General features: G+C 48.7%; 1 long non-coding RNA gene across 1 annotated transcript; it reads left to right on the top strand.

The window, feature by feature from the left end:
- The first annotated feature begins 354 nt into the window (after positions 1-354).
- Positions 355-13,446, top strand: LOC120689839. Its single transcript, XR_005681470.1, has 2 exons — positions 355-1,135; positions 12,346-13,446. It is a non-coding gene; the product is annotated as an uncharacterized LOC120689839 (long non-coding RNA).
- Positions 13,447-14,779: the final 1,333 nt, after the last annotated feature.

Genomic DNA, 14,779 nt, shown 5'->3' with positions numbered 1-14,779 from the left:
TGGCCTCGGATGCCTTCTCATTGGATACTTATTATTAGCTATCTTCCAATTATAATGCTTCAGGACTATTTCAGTTTTAAAGTGAGGACATGCTTGGAGGCTGGTTGGTACAGAAAGATGGACAAATGGTTGGATGAGAAGTTCAGTTCTGTGTTATCAGTGTGGCCACATTGTGCAGGTAAGTTTTTGTAGCTATAATAATGCTTATCTAGTATAGGATTGGGATGTCAATTGAGCTAGAAGAAAGATTTTACATAAAACTGGTTAGAGTTGGCCCAGCTGTCAATTTATCCTCCATGCAGCTGCATTGTTAATTCATGCGTCAATTTTTCTTAAGGGCACCAAGGGCCCAAGGCTCATCTTTAGTGCTTCTTGGTTTTGGTTACTAGTGTTGAGAATGACGTAACTGATCCAAACACTCCTGAATCTGATCTACAATGGATCTGATAACAAGTGCACCGAGTGTATATTATGTTTACAGTAATGCTTCATTACTTAACGTTGCAAGTGGTGAGCTATAATGTTGCATTATTTAATTTTCAGTGTTGCGACAAAGCATCCGATGAAAATTTTCCATCGGACGTCCGGACACTAGTAGCTCCGTTATGTTTATAAAGGGGATTTCTGATCAACTATCTTCATTTGTTACTTCTTGATGCAAAGAAGATTTGCCAGACTCAGGGTAACTGGGCTTCCAATGTTGTAACCTGGTACACCAAGAAATAATCTGACTGGATAAAAAAGGATGATCAAAGAAGACAAAGGATTGCGGATAATGGTTGATTAACTTAATAAGATCGCTTAGGAGATGGGGCTTGGTTACCTGGCAGCACATTATGCATTTAGGATAATCAATTTTCCGATGCATTCATTATGCATGCAGTATAGCCAATTTTCTGATGCATTTGGAAATACGATCACTGTACTTGAAGCATTATATGAATATCCAGTGCACCATGGAATGGTACTTCATAAAAGCAACTACTAATTTCCAGTCTCATCCAGCGGAGTTTTCCTTATTTTTCATCCTGATATTCTACAGTATTTCTCATCTGATATGAATTGTATACTTTTGAAGGTACTGAATTTGCATAAGGCAATAAGGTTGAGTGCATCCAGTGCCTTCTGTAAACTGGTGAGTCCCGCACGCTTGATTCTTTAGGACCCAAACTTACTTTTGCCAAGAGTATACATGTTGTTTGTTCTTTTGGGGTTCTAGATTGTTGTCATTTCCGTGCCTGTGTTGAGACTAGCATCAGCAGCTGGTTTGCAGGGATACTAGAAATATTTGGTAGCGATAGATCATTGTCATGTACTAGAATAGTTGAGGCTACCAGGTGGACCATGTGAAAGCTTTTTTGCCTTGTACCAAACATAATTGAAGAGAAATCAGAAATGAACCGACATTTGTCTTGTTCTTCCCCTGATTGCGTTCTACTCTAGACCCAAAATTCCTTACTAGTTCCGGTCTAATAAAGTCTAGTTTCCAGTCTACTCTTACATATAAGCTAAGACTTCCAAGAAACATATGCATGTTTTGAAAACTGTTAAGCACTCATGCTTCACCTTAGAGGACATCTTGCTTCACTTGCACCACGGATGCAGACTCAAAATATGCTTGTATAGTAGCTGATCTTTTTGCTGTTCCATTAATGCGCATAACTTTTGTACTGAACCGTCCTAATCTGGTTCTATGATTTAATGAATTTTACAAATAGTTAAGCTATTCTTATGCTGCTTTCCAGTAGTATAGATAACATCTGAAGACCATACCAGAAACAGTATTTATGATGATACACCAGGGGAGCAATCCTACCACCATAAAAATACATCCTGCACCTCATCAGTGTAATTTAACTGAAATTTCTTGGTAATGAACTAAAAGACTGATGAAGTGATAATGGATAAGTTTCTGATATGCCTCCTGCATTGTTGGTATCCTTTGTGGGGAAACTTGCAAGCATGACAATGCCACCTTCATGAGGAGAGCTATTTTTTCGTGTTCTGTTGGTGTTGGTGCCAATGGTACGTCATTTGTGAAGGATTTCGTGAACCAGTATATGCTGCTCCCTTGATTATGAAATATGATGCAGAAAATCTTTAGGATGATCTCCCATCGCCACCTTGAGCATGACCACACCAAAGCTATAAACATCACGTTTCTCTGTCACGGCAGCTGTGTATGATAGCTCTGCACCAAGGAATCACTGCAGAGATATATAAATAAGTAAAGAGCAAAACTTGTAAGTAAAATGCACTACATGTCTCTGAACTTGTCTCGCTGTCCCACTGTGTTAGTTAGATCCCCAAACTCTTAAAATGCATATTCAGATCCTATAACTATGTAAAGGAGTCCATCTCAGATCCCAAATGCGCCACCCGAACTTCTTACGCAGACGTGTCATACCACGTGGCGCTACACCGGTAAACATATAAAAAACCCGCTGGGTTCACTCTCTTCTCTCCTCTCCATTTTATCCCTTCTTCTGCCTCAAGGTGCGTGTGAAACAGCAGCAGCCGGCAAGAGGTGGAACGGTGGGACATCTCAGGGAGCACGACAAGGGCGATCTTGGTCGGAGTTGCAACAGTTAGAATGGGGAGGGATTTGGCCGCGGGGTACGGCATCAGGGGCTCGAGGGCAGCCATCTTGGTGAGGGGGGTGGTGGTGTCAGGCTCGGTTGTTCAAATGGGTCACTGGCTCAAGATGGCCAAACGTGCTGCACAGGCACGACCCCGGCACAACATGATCTGGTACGACACGACCAGGCATGGCACCATAGGCAGTTAACCGTGTTGTGCATATTAGAGAGAATAATTGTGTCTATTCCTCCAAACCCTAAAAAGGTGGAAAATATAGTTCCTATACATGGGTCTCTAGATGGGCCTCTACACACGGGCTCACATATACACCAACACCCCCCCACAGTCTGAACTACCGGTGCAGTAGTGTTCAAGACTGGACAACAAGAAAGCCAACACCCCCCCGCAGTCTGAAAAACCGGCGCAGCGGTATTCAAGACTGGACAACGAGAGAGTACACACAGGGCAAATACCCCCCCCCCCCCCCCCCCGCAGCCACAACTAGCCACCTGCTACGTTGAGGCTGGAGCGAAACTCCGAGAAGGTAGAGGAGGGTAGTCCCTTGGTGAAGATGTCGGCAAACTGGGAGGTGGTCAGGACATGGAGTACCCGAACATCGCCGATGGCAACCCTGTCGCGCACGAAGTGCAAGTCAATCTCCACATGCTTCATCCGCTGATGTTGAACGGGGTTGGTGGAGAGATACACGGCGCTGACGTTATCGCAGTAGACAAGCGTGCTCTTGGCGAGCGGGCTGTGGAGCTCCGCCAAGAGCTGTCGTAGCCAGGACGCCTCCGCCACACCGTTAGCGACAGCTCGGTACTCCGCCTCGGCACTGGAGCGGGAGACAACCGGCTATCGCTTGGACGACCAGGTGACCAGGTTGCCGCCCAGGAAGATGGCGTAGCCGGAAGTGGAGCGGCGAGTGTCCGGACAGCTAGCCCAGTCAGTGTCGGTGTAGACAACCAGCTTAGCAGAGGACGTGCGGTGAAGGACCAGGCCGAGGTCCACAGTGCCACGGACGTAGCGGAGGAGACGCTTCAGCGCAGCAAGGTGCGACTCCCAGGGATCATGCATATGGAGACAGACCTGCTGAATAGCGTAGGTGAGATCCGGCCTGGTGAAGGTGAGGTACTGCAAGGCACTGGCCAGACTCCGGTAGGCAGTAGGATCAGCCACAGGATCACCCAGAACAGCGGACAGCTTCGCCTGAGTGTTGACAGGAGTGGAGCAAGGCTTGCAATCAGTCATCCCAGCCCGCTCCAGAATCTCGAGGGCATACTGCCGCTGGTGAAGGAGGAGGCCAGACGGGCGAGGCTCAACAGTGACGCCCAAGAAGTGGTGGAGCTGACCAAGATCCTTCATAGCAAACTCCTGCTGCAGAGAAGAGATGACGCGATGAAGCAATTGTGGACTGGAGGCTGTGAGCACAATGTCATCGACATAGAGCAGCAGATAGGCAGTCTCATCCCCACGGCGGTAGATAAAGAGAGACGTGTCAGACTTGGCCTCGGTGAACCCCAATGTCAATAAGAACGTGGCGAACCGAGAATTCCAAGCCCGAGGGGTCTGTTTCAGACCATAGAGTGACTTGTTGAGCCGGTAGACCATGTCCGGACGACTGGAGTCCACAAATCCCGCTGGCTGAGAGCAGTAGACTGTCTCTGACAGAGTGCCATGAAGAAATGCATTCTTCACATGCAGCTGGTGCACAGACCAAGAGCGAGAGAGCGCAAGCGAGAGGACCATGCACACAGTAGCAGGCTTCACCACTGGACTAAAGGCCTCATCATAGTCCACACCAGGTCGCTGGGTGAAACCCCGGAGAACCCAGCGAGCCTTGTAGCGCTCTAGTGTGCCGTCAGCCCGACGCTTATGCGTCCAGATCCACTTGCCTGTGATCACATTGCAACCAGACAGACACGGCACAAGGTCCCACGTCTGGTTAGCAAGAAGAGCCGCGTACTCCTCTTCCATTGCGCGACGCCAGTGAGGATCCGCCAAGGCGTCGTGGACAGAGGAGGGCACCGGAGAGACCCGCGGCTCCCCCTCAGTGGCGGAGAGAGTCGCAGCCTGAGATGCCATCCCTCGGTGGCGGAGAGAGTCGCAGCCTGGTACACCGCTGTCTCGACTCGAGAGCGAGGCGGCGGCGGCGACGGCTCTGGTGTAGGCGTCGCAGGAGCCTTCGGAGCCAGAGGTGGCGTCGGTGTCGGCGCCGAATGACACCGGTACACCTGCACTGGTTGAGCATACCGCACAGGTGCAGGGGAGGCACCGGGTCCGCGCGTGGCACAGCAAGAGACCCTGGTGCTGCGCACGGCACGACAGGAGGTCCTGGGGCCGCGCGCGGCACGACAGCGGGCACCGGGGCCGCGCTGGGCGCAGCAGGGATCACCGGAAGCGGTGTCGGTGCTCTGGGAAAACCTGCAGGGAATGGACAGACAGGTAAAGGTGGCTGAACCACCGAGTCAGTTGAAAACTACGACTCTAGCTCGGGGTCAGGAGAAGGTGTGGAGGAGGTGGAGTAGGGGAAATCCGACTCGTCAAACACGACGTGTCGGGAGATCAGGACGCGGCGAGAGGTGTGGTCAAAGCATCGGTACCCCTTGTGGTCAGGGGAGTAACCAAGAAACACACAACGAGTCGAGTGGGGTGCCAACTTGTGAGAAGCAGTGGCGGAGATGTTAGGGTAACATGCACACCCGAAGACCCGAAGGTGGTCGTAGCGAGGAGGGGTACCGAAAAGAGCATTGTGTGGAGTGGGAGCAGGAGAAGCAGAGGACAGAAGGCGGTTAAGCAAGTAGGTGGCGGTGTGGAAGTTTTCAGCCCAGAAGCACAGGGGCAGAGAGGCCTGGATTAGAAGGGTGCGCACGATGCCGTTCGTCGTGCGAATCATCCGCTTAGCCTTGCCGTTCTGAGGAGAGTTATACGGACAAAACATACACAGCTGAACACCCCGAGAGAGGAAGAAAGAACGGGAGGTGGAGTTATCGAACTCACGCCCATTGTCACACTGGACGGCCTTAATGGTGAGGCCGAACTGAGTGGACACCCAGGCAAAGAAGTGGAGGAGGGTGGGGAAGGTCTCAGACTTGGCGCGCAAAGGAAAAGTCCTAGAGTAATGAGAAAAATCATCAACAACCATTAGATAATATTTATAACCAGATATGCTGAGTACAGGAGATGTCCACAGGTCACAGTGAACAAGATCAAAGGCATGCGCAGCATGCGAAGAAGAAGAAGAAAAAAGAAGTCTAACATGACGACCTAACTGGCACGCATGACAAAGGTGGTCAGCAAGAGTCCTAGTACATGGAACATCGGTACTACAACCGAGCTGAGCCAAAACGTCACGGCCGGGGTGACCAAGCCGGCGGTGCCAGGTGGTGGAAGACGGCGTCACGACAAAAGCAGCAGACGAAGAAGAAGTCAAAGGCGGAGCAGCGGAAGCAGGAAGACAAAGGGTGTAAAGGGGCCCCGAGCTGTCACATCGGAGGAGTGGACGCCGGGAAGCCGAATCCTTCACAGTAAGACCAGAAGAGTCAAATTCAATGGAATAAGAATTGTCAGCAGTAAACTGGCGAATGGAAAGAAGGTTGTGAACCATCTAAGGAGCAACAAGGACATTGGAAAGACGAAAAGAGCCAGGAGCAGAACCCAAGGCGGTGACAGGAAGACAAGACCCATCACCAACTATGATGAAAGAAGGACAAAAGGGGTGTGGGGGTTGGACATAAGAGAGGATACCGACATCTGGGGTGGTGTGGAAGGAGTCACCCGAGTCGGCGATCCACTCGGTGCTGACCGGCGGCGTCAGTCCCATGGTGCTGAAGGATTGCGCCAGAGTAGCCTGGTCCCACCCCCCAGGCCAGGTCGGCTGCTGGCTGGGCTGAGCGGACGGGATTCAGGACGGCGCGAAGAGGGGAGCAGCACCAGTGAACATGGCCGCCGGCTGGAGCTGAGGACGAGCCCCCCCCCGGACCCTGGAAGGGCTACATCGAGATGCGCCCTGACCATGGGTTGCTGAAGGATGGCCATGGCATACCTCCAGGGGCAGGGGCAGGAGCAGGAGCCGGAGCCGGAGTCGGCGTGCCCCGACGGCCCCCACCGGTACTGGTACCCCCAGAGGCAGGGCCACCAGTACAACCACCACCCTACCCCCCCCCCCCCCCGTCGCCGATGTCCACGCCCCCCACCTCCGGTCTGCCAAGCGGGAGTAGCACCAAGGAGGGAGGTGGCAGGAGCGGCGGAGGAAGTCGGTGGAGCAGCAACGAGCGCGGTGGGAGTGGACGAGGACGATCCGGGCGCAAGACCCCTGGTGATCTCCTCGAGGGCGAGGTCGTCCCGGACCTGCAGGAAGGAGGGGAAGGGCCTCTGGCGGGTGATCCATGTCTTTAGGTGGTCATAGGTGCTGCTCAGGCCTCGCACAACATTGAGCACCAAGACCCGATCGGACACCGGACACCCGAGGTCGTGAAGAGCATCAGCCATGTCCTTCATCCGCCGGCAGAACTCACCAACGGAGAGGTCCACCTACTCGAAGGTGTGGAAGGTTGCGTCGACCTGGAGAGCGCGGAACTCGGCGTTGCCGAGGAACTGCCCCTCGAGCGCCAGCCAGGCCTGTCACGCGGTGCCGCCGTGGGTCCTGACGAGGTCCTAAAGATCTAGGGAGATGGTCCCAAAGATCCTGGACATGACGACGCTGTCGAGGCGTAGCCACACCACGTCCCGCACTTCGATCGACGAGTCGACGAGGATGTGGTCGTTGAGGGCGTAGCGGCGGAGGGTGAGGAGGACCTGGTCCCGCCAACGTCCGTAGGAGGAGGACGGTGACCAGGGCCCAGATATTCTGAACGCCGGCGGCCTGGAGGTGGAGCTGGGCGACCATGGGGTCGGTCGGGTCGTGACGGGGTCCAGATCCTGCGGGCGGGGCCTGGTGTTAGGAAGAGGCGCCGTGCCCGGGGATGACGGGCAGCTGGCCGGAGGAGACGCGTAAGTATTGCTCCGCCTCGGCGACCCGGAGCGCGAGGGTGTCAGTCGTGGCGCGCTTGCGCTCCCAAGAGAGGGCAGCCACGTGGACCCGCTCCTGGGCCGCCGAAGCCTCCGACTTGGCGGCCAGGAGGGCCGCGGCGAGAGCGGCGTCGGCCTGCTGCCCTCGGAGAGTGGCGGCGGCGAGCGGCACATTCGCGGGCGCCATCCCGAGTCCATACCACGCGGGAGCAGGCGCAGTCGGCGCGGGGACGATCTCAGGAAGGGCGGCGCCGGCAGCAGGCTGCTTGCCGGCAGCGACGGCGACGGCGCCGGCGACGGCGGAGGCCCCGCGCCCGCACCCGCAGTGGCGGCGTCGAGCAGCTGCAGCACGGGCGGCACGGGGGGCAGCATGGGCGGCTCGGGCTGTAGGGGTCCGGCGGCTGTGCCCGCACCCGCGGCCCCGGCGGCCCCCACAGTGGCGGCGCCCGCAGCGGCTGCCGGCGCGGGCTCCAGGACCGCCAGGGCGGCGGCCGGGCCGCGCCAGGGGCCGGCGGCGGCCGGGGCGCGCCAAGGGCCGGCGGCGGCCGAGGCGCGCCAAGGGCCGGTGGCGGCGGCCTAGAGCAGAGGCAGAGCAGATCCGGCGCTGGTGGCTGAGAGGGATCCGGATCCGGCTGCCGGAGCAGGGGAAGAAGGAAGGGGAGGGAAGGAGGAAGGGGAGAGGGAGGGCAGCGCCGGCAGCCGGCCGTGGCGGCGGCGGTGGCCCTGGGATGGGAGGGAGGAGAGGATAAAGGAGAAACCCTAGGCAACTAATACCATATTGGAGAGAATAATTGTGTCTATTGCTTCAAACTCTAGAAGGGTGGGAAATATAGTTACTATACATGGGCCTCTAGATGGGCCTCTATACATGAGCTCACATACACCAATAGTGCAGGCCCGGCAGCACGAGCAGCCCGCCGTGATAATGCCGGCCCAAACACTACAAACAAAAATTGGCTCAAAAAACTCAAAACAGATAGACGACTTCAAATTTTTTCGCACAATCATAAACTCAGACCAAACACCACCAGTGATAATTAATAGAGCATATCTACACAAGCAGAAATAGACAGACGCATTTTCAAGTTTGAGCTGATGAAATGGCTGCCTCACTAAAGGTAAAACTCACACCTCATGAGAAATCCTAGATAGGAAAAAAGAGTACAATTCAGCTCAATCAATACTTAAAATGTTCAATATTACATATTACACAGTTCAAATGTCTAGCACACAGCGACACATACATATTATAGTCACACATTGCACCCCATCAAGATACAGATAATCGAAACTAGCTTCAAGCTCTTTGTCCTCCACCGCATGCTGTGCTCTTGATTCACTGGCCTCCCAATCCTTGATGCATGAGAACATTAAATCATTTTAGGGGAAAGTCATCGTTGATGCTCCTTAATGATCCTATCGTTTTGACTAGAAGCAGACTCTAAAGATATGGTAGACACAGTCACAAATAAAACTTTTTTAGCTAAGGTTGAAAGAATGGGGTAGGTTAGTTTGTGCTCATGGCACCAATTCAGAATGTTGAAATTGTCATCAAACTAGTTGACAGTGTCACTATCTAAGGAGGAAGTTAGTTTAGAGCCGATACCAAGACCAGCACTAGTGCTTGCTGCTTGAAGCAATGCACTTGCAGAAGTTCTTCTAGATAAAGGGGAGGGGCGCAGGGAGAATACCATTACCAAAAGCAATTCTAAAGTTTCATGGACCAGCATCAGCAAAATCAGAACTAGAAATCTTACCCTAACCAGTTTTTTCTTATCAGAACTGGGTGGTTGTGATGGCCTCTGCATCCTCACTACACCAAAGTTGTTATCATACTTGTTAAACATGGTAGACAGTTGAGCTTTTACCTTAGTTAAGTAAGGAGAGTAACTAGTACCAGAGAGGTTAGATAGCAGAACTAAAGCTTTATTAAAACCCCTTATCTTAGCTCTAGGATCCATTATGAATGCAGTAGACTAAAACATAGGTATGTCCTCTGGTACTTAAAAACTTGTCTTTCATAGAAACAACCATTTATCTAAGCAGGTTATCATTTTCATGATTGTTCAGGTGTGCAGTTATCCCTCTTATATGATGCAAGATTAAAGGATATGTAGGATCATACATAGTAGAAAGTGCAACATTTGAATCATAGAATAGCTAAAGAAATGTCAAGGTATGTTCAACTGTCAACAACATAAGCTCATATTCCCTCCCTTAGGTAGTGAGTTTGGATAAACACACTGAAGCTACTCTCATGAGGGACAAGATGCTTAAGCATGAGGTAGGTAGAGTTCACCTCATGTTCATATCCAAACCAAACTTCCTAGGACGCTGATTAACAACAATGTAAATAACTTTTATATGTTGAAATGCACTGGTTAGAAGAGTTCAAAAAAGGTATTGCTGTTCCAAAAGATTCAAGGTAATGGGTCAGCCTCCTCAAGCCTGACTTCACAATAAGATTAATTATATGACAAGCTCATCTCTGATGTAGGAAAAGAGTGACCACATAACTAGAAACTTTAGGAGGTAAAATAGTCATAGAAGAAGTATTAGAGATTGTCCAAAATAACATAGACAACTTTCTGAGTTAGTCCATATTCCTCCAGCATAGCATGCACACGCTCAGCGATGTTATCACCACTACGTGACAGATCTATGAGCCTCAACCCTAGGATTCTTTTCTCTAATTGTCAATCAGAATTAACTCATGAGCTACAACTACCACACTAAGGTATTATTCTTCCTTAGCATTACCAGATCATATATATCATATGTGAGAGCAACAAAGGTAACAGAATTGAAGCACTCAGTAAGCTTAGAACGACAATCAGAGTAAAACTTAACAAGATCCCTACTGGTGGTCTATCTCGAGAAAGTAGCAAACCATGGATTATGAGCAACATTAATGTACTCTTCAAACGCATCACAAGCACCAAACTATAGAGGAAGGTCAAGTCTAGTAACCAACCTAAAAAGTTGTGTACATGCAACTTCGGGACTGTACTCCCAGGTACCAACACTACCATCAGAATTGAACTAGATTACTGACTGACCCATATGTGACCTACAATTCCTAATAAAGCATTTGCCACGATGACCCAAGAGAGATCATGTATGAAATCAAGAAAGAGCAGAGTACAAATGACCACAGTTAAGGTGCAAGAGAGGTCCTATACCAAATTGAGAAAGAGCGGACTACAAACGACCACAGTGAAGACACTTAGCTTGGAAGCAAATTATCTTACTATCCACTACCTTGAAGATCTTCTCGTAGTCTTCCCAAACATTAGTGGTGTAGGACGGTTCCTCTTGGTGCCGACACTCTCGATCTTTGTTCTAAGCAGCACCAGCAGCATTTACAGGTCACCCAGCTTCCACGCCATCAACGACGAGGCTGATGGGCACCCTTGCAGAGTGGCCAACGAGCTCCTCCTGCCCTGCAAGCAAGTCATCTTCGTCATCCCCCCCCCCCACATCATCCGAATCTCATTGTTGATGGAGTGCTAGATGTTGTCCTCTTCCTCCATTGCTGGCCTCTAGTTCCTCATCACGAACTTGTAAAATAGAGGAAGAAGAATGGATCGGTAGGACAGAAAGAAGAAAAGAAGAAGAAGAACGAGCTAAAGAACAAGAAGACGATGCTTACCTTGAGATCCGGAGCACCGGATTCGCCGGTGGGGTAGAAGACGAAGCAACGGGCTGGGGTTAGGTGTGGGGACGGATTCGAGGAGACCAGAGATGGGAGAGGAGGATGAGACTAGGAGAGGGAAAAGTCATGCGGTAGTGCCGTAATGGGGCGCAGGCCGACGACTGTAGCACGACGCTAATTCAATTTGCCGGCCCCGGTCTAGATGGCCCATGACAACGGCCATCAATGGCCGGCGGCGGAGATCCGGCGACCGAAGTCGGGAGAGTGTGAGATGTAGAGAGGCGACAAGGTCGGAGCCTCGGATAGTGGGGCCCGCATGTCAGTGAGAGCGAGTCCCTCTGTAGTACTGCAGAGGAACCGCTTCCGTCTCGGGGAGGCGAAGAGGCGGCTAGGCAGGAGAGGGGATAGGGGAGTGAGAGTTAAGGTTTGGGAGGCGAAGAGGTGGCGACGGGTGTGGGTTATATATATATATATATATATATATATATATATATATATATATATATGTTGAATATGTTGTTGCTTTTGGTGTCTCGATGGATTATTGGTAGATTGCGGTCATGGTGCAAACAGGATAATGCTTGAGCCACATCTTTAACAAGGGTAGATCTCTTTTGCCAACCCAATGCCTTAGCTTGCTCATCATTTTCTAAGATTACGTGAAGGCTTCCACGTTATGTGTACTCATAGACAAGAAAATTATGCTATGAATGAGAGCAAAATCCATACACATTGACAATGTTTCGTTGTTGAATTTGCGATAATAATTCCATTTCGAATGAAAATATTTTTTTATCATTTGACTCTTCAGTTTGATGAAGCTTCTTCACAGCGACCAGCAGCCCATCTTGAAGAAGTGCTTTGTATTTGGCCAATGATAGATCTTGTTTTCCGCGCTATATGTAATACCTCTAGTTGGTGGCACTCACCCCAATTTGGTGAGATGTGCCCAGAGAGCCTGTTGGACACCAAGCTGATTGGTTCAAGGTGTGGATATACACCAAAATGCTGAGATATACATGTCTTCACGCTCATTGGAATAGGCCTATCAAACAACGCATGCAGAAATTTGAGGCTGACACTGATACTTATGTTTGTAGGCAAATGTCCAGAAAGAGAGTTAGATGATTTGGGAAGCCCAACTATGCCTGTGAGGTTTTCAAACTCCATAGGAAGGGAACCTGGATAGCTGATTACTACGTGTGAGCAGATTTTGGAGATTTTTCAGATTCCCAAAAATTTGTGGTATTGACCCAAAAATTTCATTATCACAGAAATCCAATATTTGGAGCTTCACAGGATTGCCAATTTCCACTGGAATCGAGTTATCCTATTTTCGTGAGGTTCCCTGAGCTGGCAGGAATTGAATTTTAAATTTGGTTTTGAGATACCTGTCACGAATCTGGAGATTTAATAGGTTGCCTAGTTCTGTCATTTGATTTTTGCAAAGAAGAAGCGTGTTTAGAGCATCTTCAGCATTGGCCCTCAAAGCAGACCCTCTACTTCTTGAGTAAGGGCTCCCTCTATTTATGAGAGCTAGTTTTTAACCTCAACTCCAACAGTGGTCTCTAAATCGCATTCTCTTTTTTTAATCTAAAGAGTGAGACTCATTTGTCAGTGGATAGGGAGCTCCCTAGAGACCCTCCAGGGATAGAGGGTGAATGAAGAGATTTGGAGACCTCCCTAAAATGGGGCCTTGAGCAGAGGATCTGTTCGAGTGATTTTTTTTTTAAATTTCACCATTCAAATTTAAGATGAGTTTATCTAGAGGATTGCTCTTAGAATATTGCGGTTGCCTAGTTCTATGGTATGGAACCTTTTATTAGGTTTTCATGTAGACTAAGTTCACTTAAGATGTTTTTAGTTGTTAAGTCTAACCAGGCTAGGATTTTAAGCCAGGCTAGTTCGAGCCTGGCTTCACTATGTAATGTATTCGTATTTGCCTGGCTTCACTAGCACGTCGAGGATGCCTCGTTCCTCTGCTCTCTCCTGGCCCCTTGTTATCTTCGTTCGTGACCATTGACCAAGCACCACGACAGCGTACAGATGCGTCCAAGCCGGCACTCGTGGGGGTAAACTAGGAGATTCCTGACCTGAGTGCAAGTAGTAATTCAATTCTTCTGCTGCGCCATGCCATGATCCTGGCCGCTGAGGCATCCTCTAACAGTTGAGCTAGCTACTCTCTCCATTCAAAAAAAAAACAACTCTCGTTTTTGTAACTATACATCCTTGACATTGTTCCGCTGGGTTTTGTAAGTATTCTTTAATTTTCTATAACTAATGTATGTTACATATTCTCAATCTATTAGTATTTCTTTCGTATCATGTAGAATGAAGATTCAAGCTTGTACGAAAATGGGTACTTTCACTTGAGCTTCATCGACACTGTGGTTGCAAATGCAAAACTCCTACGAGAACATTCTCGAGATATGTTTAATATATATAACATATACAAGTTCTTAAATGTACAACATTATAAGTCAACGATATTGATCCTGACAACTTTGGGTGACAATTTACTGCCTTGTAACCCTTTCGTATTCTGTAATTAAAATTATTAAGTCTAATCAGGTTAGCCTCCGTATAATTGTGCAGGTCATACAGGATAGTTATGGACTCAACGAAGAAGCCTGAAGAACAGTACCAAGACATCATTGACGTGCTGCAAAAGTAATTTCGGTCATCGCCACTACTATACCAGCTCTATCACCATTACTTTGAAATCAACATACAAATTCTATTTATTCATTCTCATACGCCAGGCATGAAAAAAGCTCCGTGAAGAAACCACATAGCTGATCTCAGCGAAGAACTTAATATCAAAATAGACTTTCCAATATATACCGGGTACTACGTTTGCACGTCTCATTTCATTTATTTTATTAGGATATTTGATGACTTCTTTACTTCTAAAGTGTTTGAGGCGGGAATAGGGCAACAACTTATGCAGATACTACGTTTGCATGGTCATGCACACTCTAGTAGGTGCCAAGACAATTTCTAATTGGGAAAACGAAGTAGGTAAACAACATCTTTTGATGCTTCATTTCATTTGTTTCATTACTATGGATATTTTTAAATTTTCATAATTCATATTTTTCATATTTTTATAGGTATGTGGATGCCGCCGGGATCAGATCCTACCAAGGGAAAGAATTTTGACAATTCACGAGGCCGTGCAGGATTTATTTATGAATAGGTCGCCATTCAAGATGGTGAATTTCACTATGATGGAAAGAAATACAACAAAAATAGTAAATACTATAAATATTGTAATATACAACTTTGTTGCTTTCACACATTTTGAAATATGTATATATATGTTTCAGTTTGTAATATATATCAATTTGTATATGTATGTTAGTGTAGAATAATCAAAATGAACCTATATAGTTGCATAGCAATAGTGTAGAATACATACATTAGTATACAAAAAATAATCGAAATGAAAAAATGAATGGAAAAGAAAATATGAAAAGAAAGAAAATCATCTTTAGTCTGGGTTGGTAAAACCTACCGGGACTAAAAAGCTCC

This window comes from Panicum virgatum, chromosome 9N (assembly GCF_016808335.1).
Source record: "Panicum virgatum strain AP13 chromosome 9N, P.virgatum_v5, whole genome shotgun sequence".
NCBI classification, from domain to species: Eukaryota; Viridiplantae; Streptophyta; class Magnoliopsida; order Poales; family Poaceae; genus Panicum; species Panicum virgatum.
This window is presented reverse-complemented; position numbering and strand designations above follow the sequence as displayed.